Below are 18,036 nucleotides of genomic sequence, written 5' to 3'. Positions count from 1 at the left end.
AGAATTAAGCCCGAGGAAAGCTCGACTGGTTGACCAGCCCTGCAAATCTGCAATGTATAACTACGGTGACTGCGCCTTTTGCACTAATATTGCCTCAGCGCACCTACGAAGTCATTCCTTCAGCGTGATTTCACAGACATCAGCAAGGTCATACATTAGGTCCTCATGCCTCACGGTCATCCTCGCATCAAGGTCATACATTCATCCCTCGCACTCCATTAAAACACTAGAACACAGATTGCCTGTAGGCTCTAACAGCTCAACATCTGGCTATCTATAAGTGCATTTGAATCTTCAATTCAATAGTACTTCAAATTTGACATGGCCTGCCTTCATGAAAATTTACTCTAATTCAAGCGAATGTCTTAGAATCCAAGATTTTCTTTCACGTCTTGGAAACTTGATTAATTTTGTACAATTGATACAATCAATTAACAAGCATTACAATGAATTCGAATGAACGATATTAGGACCATGGTATAACCAAACCATGCACGAAATTGAAACTTACCTAGGAAAAAATGAACATGAAACCTAACCAAAAAAATGAGATACTCCTAATTCTTTTGCTTCCACTTGCTTTCTCTTGTGTCCACCTTTCTTAGTTGCAGCCACCATGACTCCATGAGTGAGGCAAATGGTTTTTGCATAAGCAACTTTTCAGTAAGGATAACCACAAGAAAGGACTAGATGTTTCTCGGTCTCATTAATGGGGTCATATAAAAGAAGCTTATTGCTGAAGCCTATCCTAAGACATCACCATTCTTCCAATATACAAAAGACGAGAAGAATCTCACACCGCTTCTAATGCGAAATAATCTAGTCCAAATCAGCATCTTCATTCCTATTGAATCATAATACCGCAAGATATTCTTGAAATTCTCCAAGACGAAAATTAACCTTTTGAGTTGGTAGGAAGGAGAGCATACAAAATATTGAAGAACACATATGGGGACCCACCGACCCGTGCACTTTGATTTATAATTTTGTATCATTGACAGACTAGTGTATGCCCGTGCCAAACAGCACTGTTTCAAAACCCAATTCATCCGACCCAATTTAAATTTCAGCTCAGCACGCCAACAGAAGTCCAGCCCATACAACAGTTTTTGTTGACTTTTGTTGTTTTCTGATCCACTATTCTTGTTGCTTCTTAATAACCTGTCTACTCCCCACTATCTTTTAGATTTGCCAAGTCATATTTTAGATCCAAAAGTAAATAGGTGGGTGTGGAGAGCCCACACCGTTATATTTTATTAGATAGAAGAAGAAGAAGAAGAAGATATGTGTTAGCATTTGAACTGAAATAACATGTTTTTGACAATTTATTTGATTTTGTCTAGTATCTTGACATAGACATGGGTCAACTTAGTGGTACAATTAGTCAAGGTACGCAAGTCTCGTGTTGCCAGACTGCAAGGCGAGAAATGGGCCTCAGCCCTTTTAGGATAATGACATGCAATGAATAGATTCAAAACTTGGGTAGGTGTGTTAAAAAAGAAAGCCCAATTAGTTTTCAGCAAGTACACCTGATGTCCTGATGTTTTTTTTATGGTAAAGTTCAGTATAGAATGAAAGTTTCAACAATTAATGAATTAACAAATGCACAAATTTTATTACAAAAACAATAATGAAACAATCAACCAAATCCAACAACGGAATGTAAGAATAAGAAGAAAACTTTGCTCCATCGTAGAAGCAGCTATATATCAAGCCTATCCTATCTGCATACAACTAAAAATCTACACCACACCTTTTACTAACAAACATCGAAACTGTTCCATTAGATGAAGCCAATGGAATCGATAAATCGCACTCCACATAGGGCTTATAGTCCCCAGTTATAAAGTCTCCAATCCTGAACCTAATCTTAGAGTAGAGATTAATATATATGGTGAAAACTCTCTCATTCTTCTCACGATCAAACAGACTTCTTAGTGAATCGTCTACTACTAGTACTTGTTGGCCCTGAAAGTTCAAACGTATGTTTGTCGTATTCTTGCGTTCCTGAAGGAAATTCGGCACAGTTGACCAAGCAAATCTCTGCTGCCAATACGAAGCAATACCTTCTAATTCGTCGTAGTAGATTTTCATTTTCTTGTTGGGATTCCTTGCTGCCATGTCTACAGTGAGGTTGTAATAAAGAGTATTATTATTTGTAAGATCGAATCGTGTAAGATCTGTGCCCACCACGTAAAACTTCATTTTGTTAGGACGTAGCACAAGCCAACCAACAAGCAAGGCAATACCAATAGCAACTATGATGACAATAATGATAGAAAAAAGTGTGCCAAGCAGACAACAGCAACAGCCACCTTTACTACGCTTGCGACGGGGTTGTTGAGGAGTGATTGAAGGGCCATAAGAAGCACCCTGTGGAGGAATTTCTTTGATTTGGGACATAACGAAGGGATTGAAAGTAAATGACTAGTGAAAGATAGGGTAAGAATTTGAGTTGCAAGAAGAATTTTTCTGGGTTGCTTAGGCACTAGAGATAGATAACTGGATAAGAGTAGCACTTGTGATGTTTGAAGGGAATTCTGATAAACGTTATATATAGGTACAATTTAAGTGAAAAGCACACGGAGTTTTTAATGTATTCGCGTTTGAACTCTCAATAGCGTGTAGTCAAAGGTGCTGTTGAATTTTGAAGCTTAGGAAGGATCCTTTGAAGTTCATATGGATACATATCATTCCATCATCTGACTTAGCTCGTGGATGACTGGATCATAATTTGCAACTCTATTAAGTGGGGACATGAATTCCGGATATAGACTAGAAGTCTAGAACTGACCCACAACAGGAAGTTAGAAATTGGACATGAACACGTGCGCTGATGGCGCCAACATTCGCCATATTCTGGTGTGCGCATGGATACTCGATCAATAAACTTGAAACCTCTGGGTGTATTGTAATCCAAACCAGCTGTGCTTGGTGTTGGCTTCAAAAGTTGTTATGAGTGATTATATATATGCGACTAACGATTGTGATTACATACAATATTACAGGCTTACAGCCTACAAAATTACGTATTAAACAATGCAACATGATGTGTTTGCAGCTTCATTGCCTCCAAATTAAACAACTTCACATTATCCAAATATCAATAGACCAATAATGACTTGGCTGATATTTCTGTTCAGATAAGTAGCTAGCAATTTCTCTGTCCGGCCAGTGTCCACTTACAGTCTAGGCTAAGTCATCAACCTCCAGCGGGGTAGCAGTCCTCCATGGGCCTATGTATAGCAAACGTGGCAAATAGTACTGCAAATGCAGCCCTCTAATATGCTGCCTTTATTGACTTTCCATTCCTCTCAACGTACAATAAACCTCTAAACGAACCAGATCACCTCTATATCTCTGTAACCGTGTTATTGCACCGTTAGATCTGTACCGAGATACACAACACACAGATGTCGAGGTTGAAATCTGTATTTTGAGGCAAATGTGTGTATTTCGAGATGATCCAACGGTGTAATAACACACTTAGATAGATTCATCTCTATACCCGGTTATAGAGAAACCGGATTCTTCAAATAAACAATGGGGACTTCGGATTATGGGGTGCTCAGCCCCAACATTAAGTCACGCTACATATTAATCTTTAGATTTGATCTAATAAGATTCAAGGCCAGTACAGTCAATGAAAGACGCAGTACTTTTTGTTGGTCTTTACATGGAAACAAGGACAGGCACACAAGAAACAAGTAAGGCTAATCCCCTCTACAGAGCTGTTAGATAGGATCATAGGATGCAAAGGAAGTTTCCAAGGAAATAAATCTGTAAAATCATAACCATGGCTCTTGCAACTAGACTTAGAGGTGCAATTTCACAGAACATCTCCACTCTAGCAGTCTACCCAACAAGGGGCTCTTATGAGCGGTACTCAAATCCGTGATAATGCTGTTATAGCTAAGGAAGTGATGAGTGCTTCAATGCAAGATAGTGCAACAAGGCAAATCAGGGACTCGATGTAATGTTGTCGGGCGGATCTATGAGTTGGCTGACCCGAGCTGTAGCTCCCCCAACTTTGCTCAAAAACAATAAATACAGTGGTAACTGTTCACCCCAAAAAAATCAAAAAAAGAAATAGTAGTGAGAATTAGGGCTAGTAGCCCCCCTATTGGAGAATCCTGCATCTGCCTATCAGTAAGGCATATAATCACGTCGATGTTACAAATCCCTGGCTTGGGTACTAATTTTCGAAGTAACGATCTAACTGGCACAGTGGCACTTCACTATGTAATGATTCAAATTAAGGTGATAATTAGGGAGAAATTTGAAACCAAGCATTATAAAATAACATACACATCTAGTAATATGGACGAATTTTATATTACAAAAAAATGGTAAAGACAAATTACAGAACAATCAAAAGAAAAACAATTCAAACCACGAAGTATAAGAACAACTGTAAAACTCGCTCCATCATAGAAGTTGCCGCATTCGTAACAACTATATGTCTACGCCACATCTTGTACTCTCAAATCTTAATGTACCATTAGAAGCTAATGGAATTGATAGAACACAATCCGCATAGGGCTTAAAGCTCCCAGTTATAGAGCCTGCAACCTTGAATCTAATCTGAGAATAGACCCTAATGGCAATGCCGAAATATCCTCTGCTCTTCTCTAAATTGAACGAATCCCTTGTCCATGGCGGTAGTACTAGTAGTTGTTGGCCCTGAAAGTTCACACGTAAGTTGGTGGTATTTCTGTGACCTTGATAGTATCGTGGCACACCTGCCCAAGCAAATCTATTCCACGCCGTATATGAAGCGATAAAGTCTAGTTGATCATAGTAGATACCAATTCTCTTGTTTGGGTTCCTTACGTCCATGTATAAGGTGAGGTTGTAATGAATAGTATTATTATTGACGAGATCAAATCGTTGAAGATCTGTGCTCACTACGGTATATTCCATTTTGGTAGGACGTACCACAAACCAAAAGATAAGCGCGGCGATACCCAAAGCGACGATGATGCTAAGAATGACGGTAAAAGTTGTGCCGAGCACACAACAACAACCACATCTTCTGCGCTTGCGAGGGGGTTGTTGAAAGGGAACTGAAGGGCCGTTGTATGCCACATTTAAAGGGATTTCGTGTGCTTGAGACATGATGATGGTACAGTAAATCAATCACTAGTGAAGATATATATGGTGAGAATTAGAGAAGGGGAATAGTTGAGTTGCAGTGATTCTTCTTGGTTGCTCAAGTACTGGAGAAAGATATTGAAAATGTTGTTATGAATGATGTGAATTCTCAGGTGCGTTATATAGGTTGTACATAAATGGACGCGGAGTTTTGAATACAATTGCGGGTAGTCAAAGACTCAAAGGCGGCTGTTGAATTTCAAGGCTTACTCGGATGAGAATGAGATGGGTGAATTTCAAGGCTAGGAAACTTCCGTAGTGGATTGCGTATTAAAATAATTCTGCAATCAAAGCATGGTGGGACACTATGAGACTAATTCCAGCTGTAAGAACGTTATCTTCAAACGGTTCAACTGTTCATACAATAACATAAAAATCGTGTGACTACATATCATTTTCAAAAGCCAATGTGGTGGCATGCGCATACCATTCTCACACTCGCCACATTTCGGATTTTGCGAGCTTGATATGCCAACTTCTATGGCGTATTAGATAGTGCGTGGTCTCGTAAGCATAATACAGTATCATAGAACTTGCGTTATTCCTGCTAAATAAACATCGTATATAGCACAATTAACATATATCAGAATGCAGATTAGGGGATTAATGTGGCAGATTAGGCCATTAGGGGATTAATAGCTTTGGTGCTACTGAGTTCAATGGTAATTGCATTGGAAGGAAGTTTGAGTGAAAATAGAACCAAGACTCAAAATATCGCAGAGATTTCTAAGATATCACCGATATATCTTGTTTTTTGGGTACACGAGATGAAAATATTCGATATATCTCTACTGAATAATAAGGGTGGAATTCAAGCTAAACAAGCCGAGCTTTACCATGCTCAAGCTCGGCTCACTAATTACAGGAGCTTTAAATTGAGCTCGAGCTTGGCTCATATAGTTAAACGAACGAGCTCGAGCCGAGCTTAAACGAGCCAAGCTCGAGTTGAGCCCGAGCCGCTCAGTTATTTTACACTATAAATATGTTATTTAAGCTAAACGAGCCGAGCTTCATCAAGCTCATTTGTTACACGAGCTTTAATTTGAGCTCGAGCTTGGCTCATATAAGAAAGCGAAATGGAAATTCGAGCCGAGCTTAAACAAGCCAAGCCCAAGCCGAGCTCGAGCCCTCGGCTCAAATTCCACCCTTCATGAATATTGAATTTTGTTTTTAGCCCGATATATATCGTAATTTTTATATATATATCGACCGATATATCCGATATAAATTGTTGACTTTGACTTTTTTTTTTTATTAATATATCAATAATATTTCAAATATAATCAACAATATTTCAGATATTTTTTGATATCTCGATATATAAAATAAAATTTTGACTGGTCAACAAAAAATATATATATATCTCCGATATTTTTAATATATCTCGTTTTTTGGAGTACACGATATATTTTCTAAATTTGATATTTTGGTCCTTGGATGGAACAGCCCACACGATAGGAGTGGAAAATTTTCTAAAATTGAGGCCTGAAATTGTTTGGACTGAACTGGAATGGACCGGACCTTACTTTGAGCCCAATATTTGGAGCATCCACAGCCCACACTTGGGTATTTCAACCATTATGGCACTATCCCTCTGATAGCACTTCTGTGCACTAAAAATTTGGCACTTTGCTAAGATTTTGGTTATAGCCAAGTCGTAAACGAGTATTTACTAGACCATAGCTAAAAAGTCAGTTTAAGCTTTGCTAGTCGCTACCGCCCTTAGTGCATAGTGCTTCTTTGAGTGTGTGAAGGATCACTGGAAGCTGATAAGTCTGTTTTCGACTCTGGACCTTCAATGTATCTTTTTTTGTGAGCGCTAATTCTGATTACAAATGGGAGTTAGCTTTTTTAAAGGTGTTGAACAATAGATTGTATAAGTGAGGGCGTGAGGCGAATGCCTTCTGTAATTCAGGATGATGAACCTGTGAGGAAGTCTGATAGCAGTTAATTTTGTAGCAAAGAAACGTGGGCCCAAGTCTATTACGAGTCATATGAGGCCTAGGCTCGTATCATTTATAGCAGATTTAAGCCGAAGTTTCCTAAAACAGGCCCAAAGAAATAGTTCAATCTGAGTCCAATGGTTTTTCTGCATCTGCGTGCCTTAGGCGGAGTCCAATGGTTTTGGACTCTTTATCTTTATTCCTCAATTTAACTCAACAAACCACTCCACTTCATGTTGCTCAGAATGCAAATAAAGAAAAAAAATAATAAAGTAAGTCATACCACTGCACTTGAACTAGCGCGGAATAGAAAAGTAAGTCATACCACTCCACTTGAACTGGCGCGGAATGTGCTCTGTATCCTAATAATACTCCCTATATATAGAGAGTAAATTACAGATAGAAAGTGAAAACCTCCACTTTGGCCTCTACTTTTAGGGGGATAAAGAGTCATTGGACTTAGCCTAAGCAAGCAAATCCAACCCGAAAGTCGTTACAACAAGTTGTCAGTCTTGTGGAGAAGTTGTTTGTTTTCGTGGAAAGGGCACACTGAACATGTTGTCACTTGCAGTCTATGTACTTCTATTCTACAATCAAGAAATTGGGTTTGAGAGTCTCTTTTATAAAAATGAACGTTTAAAAGATTGAAAAATGTTATTTTATAAATTTATTACTTTTTACCTTTTTTTTATATAGTGAAAACTACTTGTATAAAGAAAAAAAACTAGATGCAAAGGCTTTGACTATACTATCCACATAATGTGGAAGCGTATAAATTAGTTATTGAGATTTGTAACTGTTTTATTCTCTTTTTCACCTTTATATAACTGCCAAATTATATATTTTTATTAAAAATAATAGAGTTCGATTATAACTACCTACTTTGCATTTTAAAATGCATATATATCACAAATTTAAACCACATCCACGTAATAAATTTATTTTAAAATACATAATGCATTTTAAAATATAGATGGGTTTCTGCATTTTAAAATACGCACAGATACAAAATGCATTTTATTATGCAATAGGTTGGACAACGCAACGAGTTAGGTTATAGGGGTTAGGGTTTAGTGTCTACATTTTTTTAGGGTTTAGACTTAGGGTCTAGTTTAGTGGAATTTATGGTTTAGGCTTAGGGTCTGGTTTATTGAGATTTAGAGTTTATAGTTTAGGTTTAGGGTCTAGTTATAGAGATTTAGGGTTTGGCATTTAGAGATTTGGGGTTTAGGCTTACGGTCTAGTGTCAAATGCCTATGGGAGACACAATACTTTTAGTTTTTACACTATATGCATTTTAAAATGCAAAATAAGTTAATTCTATTGTTTTTAAAATGTTAATCGAGTTAAAATGCATTTTATTAATTCTTTAAATAAATGATTACTTTCAAACCCATTTTAAAAATCTTGAAATTTTAAGAGATTATGGGAGAAGTAGTTGTGAATAATTAAAAGCGGGTATTTCTATATTTTGCTTCCAAAAAGAGTTAACATGTGTCAAACTTGGTGTTAAAACTAAAAATATTATGCCTTTGTATTTGGAGTCCAAACATTTCTTAACCGACTCCCTTAAACTAATTTTCTGATTCTGCAATACACTAGTTTTGTTAAAAACTCGAACTGCCAAAATTCCAATCAGATCTAATCAGGTAATATTTTTTGACCAATTATAAAATTTCATTTTCAGGGATTCTAGAGTATGGACCAAATTAAAGTCACTCTACTAGGGGTGACTTCGGATCGGATTGGCCTCTTTCAGAAATTTTTCCAAATATTTCGGAACCCAATATGCTAGCCAAATCCGATCCAATTTTTTTTCGGAATCAAAATATTTGTCAAACTTCAGAAATTTTGGAATAACTCTGAAATTTCAAAATTCTTGGTAAATTTCATAGATCTCTTTACTTTTCACTATTTTTGGAAAAGAAAATTTGACTAAAAACCATTTTGGAACTTCAAAAAACTAAAATTTTACATGTCGGAAGCTAAAAAATAAAGATTATAGAAAATGTTCCTATGAAAAGCTAGTTTGAGAACCCTACTTACCATGGTGAAGGAGAGAAGTGGTTGAGAGGAGTGGGAGAGAGAGGGAGTGAAGTAGTGGCCGGCTAAGATTTGTTTAGTTGGTTTTTTGTTTTGCTAATGTAGAAAACTAGAAAATGAATTAATTGTCATGATCTTATCAAATGGATAATGGAGTTTTGTTATATTATAAGTACATGGTTTCACAACAAATAAAAAATAATGGCGAAAATTTCAAATCGGCTATATTTTCGAAACTTTTGGATTGATCCGATCGAGAGAGTTACGTCCAATCCGATTTGAATATTTTATGGAAATTGAAAAATTGGTTATCGGACCGTGAAAAATAGACCCAAAGCCAGACCAATTTCCGGTCAGAATTCGGCAAAAGGAGACACCCCTACACTCCACCAAACGATATCTACATTATTAGATTAGCAGTTCTAGAGTACACCCTTTTTATGGTGCCACTACACCAGAAATGGCCAAAAACGACGGTTAAATCCGTCCTAAATCGAGATTTACGACGGAAAATAGTGTCCCAGACTCCGTCGCGAATAGCCCTGTCGTTAATATTAACGACGGGAATGAGTGTAGTAAGTTGAATTAGAACTGCGACGGACTTGAGACAGTTTATGCCGTCGTTAAATATAAGACTCTCAAAACCGTCGTATATTTGTTTTCCAATGCAACTACATGTTTTCAAAACTGGAACTCTACTAACCGTCGTAAATTTGGGTCCTTAGTTTAGGACATGCATTTCCGTCGTACAAGTTTAAGGTAATTTTTTTAATATATATATATTTTTTTTGTAGAATCTATTTTTCCGCACACTGATTTAAGGTTTCTCAGATGATAAAATCAATTAGTCAAACAACATATTAAAACAACACATTTCAAAATTGATATATACATTGATAATTTCCAATTTACAATATCTTCAAGCTTATGATTGCCAACAACTAGGCTTTCAAAGTATACAAAGAAGAATAAAAACATAATGAAAAAATAATTTGAAATTCCTATCTTTATCACCTTTGCACGCATTTTTGTTCTTTTCGGTGAATCATCGGCCGACACCACCACCAATGAGCAGCCGAGCACCAAAGAGGTCCATGGCAAAGAACACCAACACCGGCCCGCCGAGCAGCACCAAGCGGCGACACCGGCCAAAGAAGAAGCACCAATGAGAGCACCGGCCGTTCCATGGCAGCAAGAATGGCACGGCAAAGCAGCAGTGTACCAAAGACCGACACACTCCACCCAAAGAAGAAGCAGAAGACCCAAAGACACAAAGACCACACCACACTCACCACCACACAAAGACCACACTCACTCACCACACTAGCACTTGCACACACTCACACACTACCACCTACGTGACACACTCACATGCTGCCACCTACGCATAACACACACACTCGACCACGTGCAGCACCATCACCACACTATGACTAGTATCGGAACACACCACCATAAGCGGTTGAGCGGCAAAGATCGGTGTGGGCTATAAACACACATGTAATCCTACAAAAGTGTTTTTATTAGCTAGAAACCTTGCTTTCTATGCAGACAATGCAATTTAGACCATAAAAGCATCACAATCAATGTTCAAACACCACGGAAATGTCAGATGTTCTCAAGTAACTTGAAGCTAAAGTACAATCAAAATTTTAACAAACGAAAAGTCGACATCTAAGTCTAGCAAACCAAAGGATAGACATAACAAAATGCAATATATGAAAAGAAAATCAACGACTTAATAAACAACAATATCAAATAGTGCTATAACAAAATGTAATTTCAACATACTAATCATAAAAGAATCATCTCACATAATTGAGAGCACAGTCAATAATCCACACAAGGAACTAAATATCTAACAAAAACAAATTTGATATCAGAGACACAAGGATAAGACCATAGTTCACATATTGATATCACAAGTCATAGATGTACCATATAAATAAGTAAGACTTCAACTCAAATTACATCCAAATCATTATTTAATCAGGACCATGGTAATCCAAACAAGGAACTAAATATCTAACAAAAACAAATTTGATATCATAGACACAAGGATAAGACCATAGTTCACATATTGGTATCACAAGTCATAGATGTACCATATAAATAAGTAAGACTTCAACTTAAATTACATCCAAATCATTATTTAATCAGGACCATGGTAATCGACACAAGGAACTAAATATCTAACAAAAACAAATTTGACATCATAGACACAATGACAAGACCATAGTTCACAGATTGGTATCACAAGTCATTATTTACATATAAATAAGTACTCAAATTACATCCAAATCATTATTTAATCAAGACCACAGTATTTCAACTAGTAGATTTTCATCTTAACCATGGCAATACAGCAAGATAATACAGATAATACGAAGTAAGAATTACACCCAAATTTCATCTTAACCATGGCAATACAGCAAGATGATATTGCCAACACCCTTCACCTTAATCCCAAGTAATTGGGCTGTCCAATAGCCCAAAAATACACTAATGGACCTCCTCTTAGTAAAACTAACTCAATGCCCATCAATTAATTTAATGCCATGAAGCCAAAAATTTCCTTAACAGATCATTAATAACAAATAAAAAAAATACATACGAGGGGAGATAGGTTCAGATTCAATAGAATCTTAGCAGATCCAAAATCAGCAATCTTCACCCTATGCGGTGTAGAATCAGTGTCAACAAGTATATTTGATGCTTTGATGTTACGGTGCATTTCTCTTTGGTCATGAATATGAGCAAGTCCAGCCAAGAGTTGTTTTATAAAAACCTGCCAAAAGAGACAAGTATTAGCTGATTTCAAGACAAATGGACACGAAACATCATCGCCTCCTTACCTTCACCATATCAGGACACTCTATTTCAAATTTCATTATGTAAGCTGTCAGGTTCATGTTCATCAGCACTGTAACAAAACAGAGAAAGTCCTCTTCGACAAATACATCTTCACACCTGAAATTCAATGGAACTGGTTACAATATTCTACATATTAAGATGTAGGTCCAAAGTCATCTGGTTCAATACATATTTAAATGTATTAAGGAGTGAAAATTAGATTAGTCTATTGTATAGTTACAACCTCTACGGTTCTCGCCACAGCCCGATATCTAGATGTATATTCTCCATCTGATTTGTGGCCTCTAATCCCAAAGAAAAAAATAACTCATGACCTCCCACTTGAGTCTCGTGGTCTTTACACATACTTGGTGCATTTGCAAATCCTAAGGTCTTACTCAAATTGCAGGCAAGAGCTCATGACATTGTTTTTCCTAGCCTTGATGGCTTCTACTTTTGCCAAGAAAACTTAATAACAAAAAGGATACCACCGTATAGACACAGCTTTTGACTATAGTATGAAAGTTTTCCATACACGTGATTGAACAAAAGCAGTTGGGGAAAAAACTAAAGAAGGGCAAGTCTTTAACTGTAAACTCGAGTATCAATTGATGAGAAAATAATGTGCAAATGATGGCAATGAATGTACAGTTTCAATGAGCAAAGGACTGTTAAACCTTTCATGAACATAATTTTTCAAGTTCTCATTAAGGTTCTAACAATTTTCATCTTTTAGTAACTAAACATTAAAATAAGCACAACGATTCATAACGTCAGCCTATCAAAAGTCACCTAGAGCCTATTCTTCATGAATTTACCTCAGAATGTTTGGATGAATTAGTTATTAGTTCGCACATTATACAATTTAGGGGAATCGTTTATTCTACATGGAATACTAAGCAACTGAAGTTGGTAGCTGTGAAGAGAATGCCAATGGATGAGGGTAGAATTACAAAGTCTTTGCTCAGAATGTTTGGATGAATTAGTTCGCACATTGTAGACTTTGTAATCCCCACTCATGTAATCGCATGTAGAATCAACGACAAATGCATAAAAAATACAAGTCCCCACTCATTACACTAGTTCCTTTTACTACAAATTGTTAAGATTCACTTTTCAAATCTCTAATGTGACTCAGAAAAAGGATGCAGTATAAACTATTAAACATTTCTACCGAATTCAATTACAACCAAAGTAAAACTGAGATATGAGAGTAAGTCAACTACCGTCGATGAATTCAAGCTTGGTTTAGAGCTAGAACTCAATGAAAGAACCAAACGACAGCGAAGAATCTTTTGAAACTGGAAAAACCGAGTTTATCTCTCTCTAAACACACCTATTTAGGCCTCCAAACCCATCCAATAACAATCCCAATTAACAATGCAATCCACAAAGAACCTGCATAAACCATTGTAACTCGTTTTTGATAGAAAGCAAATCGTTTTCAAAGTTTAGCAACTCGTTCAAAGAAACACTGACCTATTCTTATCAAATTTGCTCTGTTCTTCTTCTTCGATAACATAACTAGTAAAGAAGCCCAATTTCTCCGAAGTACCAATAATAATGGCTGTTGCAGCTCCGGGGCAGCTCAATCTCGATGAATCACCGGCTTGGGGATCTCGAAGTGTGGATTGTTTCGAGAAATTGGAGCAGATTGGTGAAGGGACTTATGGCCAAGTGTTCATGGCCAGAGAAATTAGAACTGGAGAAATTGTTGCTTTGAAGAAGATACGTATGGATAACGAAAGAGAAGGGTTCCCCATAACAGCTATACGTGAGATTAAAATTCTCAAAAAGTTGCATCATGACAATGTGATAAAGTTGAAAGAAATTGTAACATCTCCAGGTCCTGAAAGAGATGACCATGGGAAGATAGATGGCAATAAGTACAAGGGTAGCATCTACATGGTATTTGAATACATGGATCATGATCTGACGGGTCTTTCTGATCGTCCTGGGATGCGATTTACGGTTCCTCAAATCAAGTGCTATACGATCACAATGGCAATCTAACAAATCGTGTTATTACCCCGCGGGTACGTGCCTCCGTGAGTTCTTTGGGAACCACAAAGTATGGTCCGGCAAGTTGACATGTGGTCACCGGTTGTATATTTTGCGGAGCTTCTTCATGGAAAGCCAATCCCCGCCTCGGGAAAAAATGAGCCGAGCAATTAAACAAGATTTTTGAGTTGTGTGGCGCCCCAGATGAGGTTAATTGGCCTGGGGTTTCAAAGATTCCTTGGTACAACAATTTCAAGCCATCGAGACCAATGAAGAGACGTGTCAGGGAAACCTACAAACATTTTGACCGCCATGCCTTGGAGTTACTGGAGAGAATGCTGACTCTTGATCCATCACAGAGGATATCTGCTAAGGATGCACTTGACGCGGAGTATTTCTGGACTGACCCTTTGCCTTGCGACCCCAAGAGTTTACCAAAGTATGAATCGTCTCACGAGTTCCAGACAAAGAAGAAGCGTCAACATGAAGAAGCCGCAAGCGGCCGAAGCTACAAAGATCCACAAAGCAACATGCGGCGCGCCTCCCATTCAACAGCCGACAAAGCGCGACGCGACAAACCCGACTGGACCTAACCAGCCCAATGCACTCCAGCCTCCGGTGGTTGCGGGACCTAGCCACCACTACGGAAAGCCTCCGACCATCCGGAGGGCCAAGTAGATACCCACGGGGAATCCCGGTGGAGGGTACAACCCAAATCGTGGAGGTCAAGGCGGAGGGAGGGTTTCGCGCTGGCCATACCTGGCGCAGGACCTCCTTATGCTGCAAGTGGTATGCCTGGTCCAGTCCCGAGGGTGGTGGCGTGGTTATGGAGTCGGTGGTCCAAATTATCCTCAAGGGGGTCCATACAGAGGTTCGGATGGCGGTCGAGGTCCAAACATGATAAGTGGTAATCGAAATCAGCAAAGATGCGAGGTCGGCAACAATAATGGTTGAGAGATAGGTTCGAGACGAACAACTACCGCAACAAACAAAATTTCTAGACTCAAAGAACAGCCGTCTCTTACTTGATGTGCTGAGAAGGAAGTGTTATAGCTTGACAAAATCATAAATTTTGCCAAAGCTTGTGTGGAAGTTAGTTTAGGTTAAACACTTTGGGGGAAGGGGAACTATCCCCTTTTATATGGATAAGTTAATGTGTGGCAGGGTGAACATGGATGGCTTTGGATGATATGCTCTTCTGAGATGCAAACAATAGATTAAGGCCGTGTTAGCCTGATCAATCCATGGCTTTGAGTTGGTTTTTGATTCTGCAATCCATCTGTGGTAACTGATAACTTATGCACATTGGCCAACTTGTATTTACTAGTATTTGTGTTAAAAAAAAAGAAGCCCATCCTATTTTCCTACAACAGTCCCTTGAACCGAAATGCATTTTATTCTTCTACTTGTGCTGCTTCTACTGGAATGCTCTTCTTTTGAAGTAGTAGCACTCTCCCGCTCAAAAGTAAGGACTCTACCAGGTTATCCAGGTCTGCTCCCGTTCCAACTTGAAACCGGGTGAGTTCCTAATTACTTACTATCTCATCTTTATGTCTTGTGCAAACAACATGATTACATAGCAAAAAATGAAACACATGTTTAAATTATATGTGCACATTTTAATTGGTGAAGTTATGTTCCAAATTCAGATACGTTAATGTAGATGAGTCAAAGGGTGTGGAACTATTCTATTATTACCATCGAGTCGAGAAAAGAATCCACGGTTCAATACTTCCCAAATTGTTTGGTTTTCATCAAATTCCACCAACATTGATACCAAAGCCATTATAAACCACACAATCAATACAAAAATAATAAAACTAATAACTTTAGACAAGAAAAATCACGAAACTTTCAAATACTCAAATTTATTGACAATTTACATGTGAACAAGCCCACAACATAAAAACAATACAAACCCTCAATTGAATCCAAATTACATACAATTAACCCAATATTCATGAACCCCAATCCATAAAAATAGTAAAGTTAATACCTTTGAACCATCAAATTACTAGAAACTCTCAATTAAATCAAAACATTAAACAATTAAAACACAATGATTCAAGGGATTCAATCCAAATCACTTAAAAAAACAGAACTAAACCCAACAAAAAATTCATTTTCTCAGCACGTCTCTCAGACCCTAACCCACAAGTCCAACATATCAAAATGATTACTGAAAAACCAAACAAGAATTGTAAAGGGAAAAATGAGAAACCCATACCTCAGTCACACTTTCTTCGATTATCTTTCCTCGATCAAGCTCGGGGGGAGTTGAATCTAGCTCTACGGAGGTCTTTGCTTTTCACGACTGTTGCTGATTTTTTTCGTTTAAAAAGAATGATTGTTTAGTTTAATCAGCGAGAGATTGATTCAAGAGACCGCCTTCGTCTTCATCTGCACACACGGGAGCTTCGTCCAAGAACAGTAATAGCAGTAAAAGCAATCGATCCAAGAGGGCACTAATAAGAGCGGCTACTTAACAGTGATTCCATTGAGAACATCACGGTGATAACGACAAGACCGCTTATTCACTCACCAACAACAACGCCCGGTCGCAGTTGTGTTGAACAAGGTTTCAATAGACTAGGGTTTGGGAAGGGTGGAAGAAGGAAGCACACACGAGATAAGAATAGTTTTGAGAGAGGTGTGCGATGGCTGAAGAGAGGTCCTTTTCATAGCGACAATATCTAACCCCATTTAAGACTTAAGTATCCGTCTTATATTAATTACAATAAAAAAAACGTACACAATTATTCAAGATAAACCACACGACGGGTTTTTTCTCAATTGGGACTAGGAAGCCCGTCCTAAATTAAAGACGACCAAGCCCGTCTTATGGCCCCGTCCTTTTTTGACAATTCTGGTGTAGTGGTCGTGGTTACTTCTCATGTGGTTGCCTTACTTGATGATCACTGGGTCATGTATGAGGAACCCAACAACATCAAAACACGTGTTACCATATTATGAGCTTAGTCCAACAATTGATTTCTAAAAAGCCATATAAAATAAAAACCTTAAAACTTTATTAGTAGCTCACCCCATTGTATTTATAACGCCTCAAAACTCTATAACCTTGTCAGACATCTTGACGAAAGACATAAAAATTTTCAAGAGTCTCTTATGTATTTTCAACATTTCATAGACATAAATCCTGCCATAACTTAAAAATCAAATAATATACTTCCGTAACATATATTAAAGTCTCATATCTCGGTTGTAAACCTAACTACTCAAATATATATTGATTCGTGGAACCAGCTACTTAACTATCTTGAACAATGCCAGTTAAGTCAAATAACCAATCCTTGAATCAAAAGGACACTATAAATTATATACAAAAAATTAAAATAAAAACAATATATATATCATTTTCACTTATATCGGTGTTAAACACTTCTATTAGTTCCAACCAGAGATACCACACTTCGAATATATATACACCATACCTTCACACTACTCATATGTAAGAAAACATTTTCCAAAACAAAACTCATAATTATTCCAACATTATCCGCATACAATTGTCACATATTAAATGAAAGTAAACCACACAATTAAGGACCTTACTTTTCATTAACTGCTAGGTCTCCTGTTGCTGCTCTCCATCTACGTTCCAACAACACGGAACGCTAAAGCTAGTTCCTCACTTTCGGAGACATTTTAGTTCCTTATTCCCTTAACAAAATAACTAAAGTAACATATACGCGATTATACAAAATAACTACATTTAACTTTACTTTTACCTTTACCCGAGTTAGTTTCATAGGGTAGACACACGCCCTGCACAAAGAGTTAGTAGGGCCTACCCTCATACAAATCATTGTTCAATAAAGCGAAAATAACTAATACTTAAGATATTTATAACTTAATTAACTATATCATCATATTATATTTATAACATTACAAACAAATATCTAATATAAAGGTTGCACTTTACTACAAAGTTGCCTACGAATCCAAATCCTTTAAGATTTGGAATCAAGCCTTACATAGGTCTTAAATTATCCCATACCACAACTCCATCAATAATCAAATT

The 18,036-nt window shown here is 37.5% G+C and overlaps 1 long non-coding RNA gene and 2 pseudogenes across 2 annotated transcripts; 1 reads left to right on the top strand and 2 right to left on the bottom strand.

The window, feature by feature from the left end:
- Positions 1-1,595: 1,595 nt before the first annotated feature.
- On the bottom strand, positions 1,596-2,543 carry LOC147486261 (NDR1/HIN1-like protein 10 pseudogene; annotated as a pseudogene).
- A 7,470-nt stretch (positions 2,544-10,013) lies between these two features.
- LOC147486259 (uncharacterized) lies at positions 10,014-16,572 on the bottom strand. 2 transcript variants are annotated; one of them, XR_015202625.1, is made up of 4 exons: positions 16,222-16,572; positions 11,996-12,110; positions 11,755-11,928; positions 10,014-10,646 (listed from the first exon to the last, which is right to left on the bottom strand). It is a non-coding gene; the product is annotated as an uncharacterized LOC147486259 (long non-coding RNA). The 2 variants fall into 2 exon arrangements; XR_015202624.1 differs by lacking the exon at positions 10,014-10,646 and having other exon boundaries at positions 11,712-11,928; positions 16,222-16,370.
- On the top strand, positions 13,311-14,948 carry LOC147486260 (cyclin-dependent kinase C-2 pseudogene; annotated as a pseudogene).
- Positions 16,573-18,036: the final 1,464 nt, after the last annotated feature.

Source organism: Coptis chinensis, chromosome 7 (assembly GCF_015680905.1).
Source record: "Coptis chinensis isolate HL-2020 chromosome 7, ASM1568090v1, whole genome shotgun sequence".
Classification (NCBI taxonomy): Eukaryota; Viridiplantae; Streptophyta; class Magnoliopsida; order Ranunculales; family Ranunculaceae; genus Coptis; species Coptis chinensis.
Note: the sequence above shows the minus strand (reverse complement) of the source record. Positions and strands in the feature narration are given on the sequence as shown.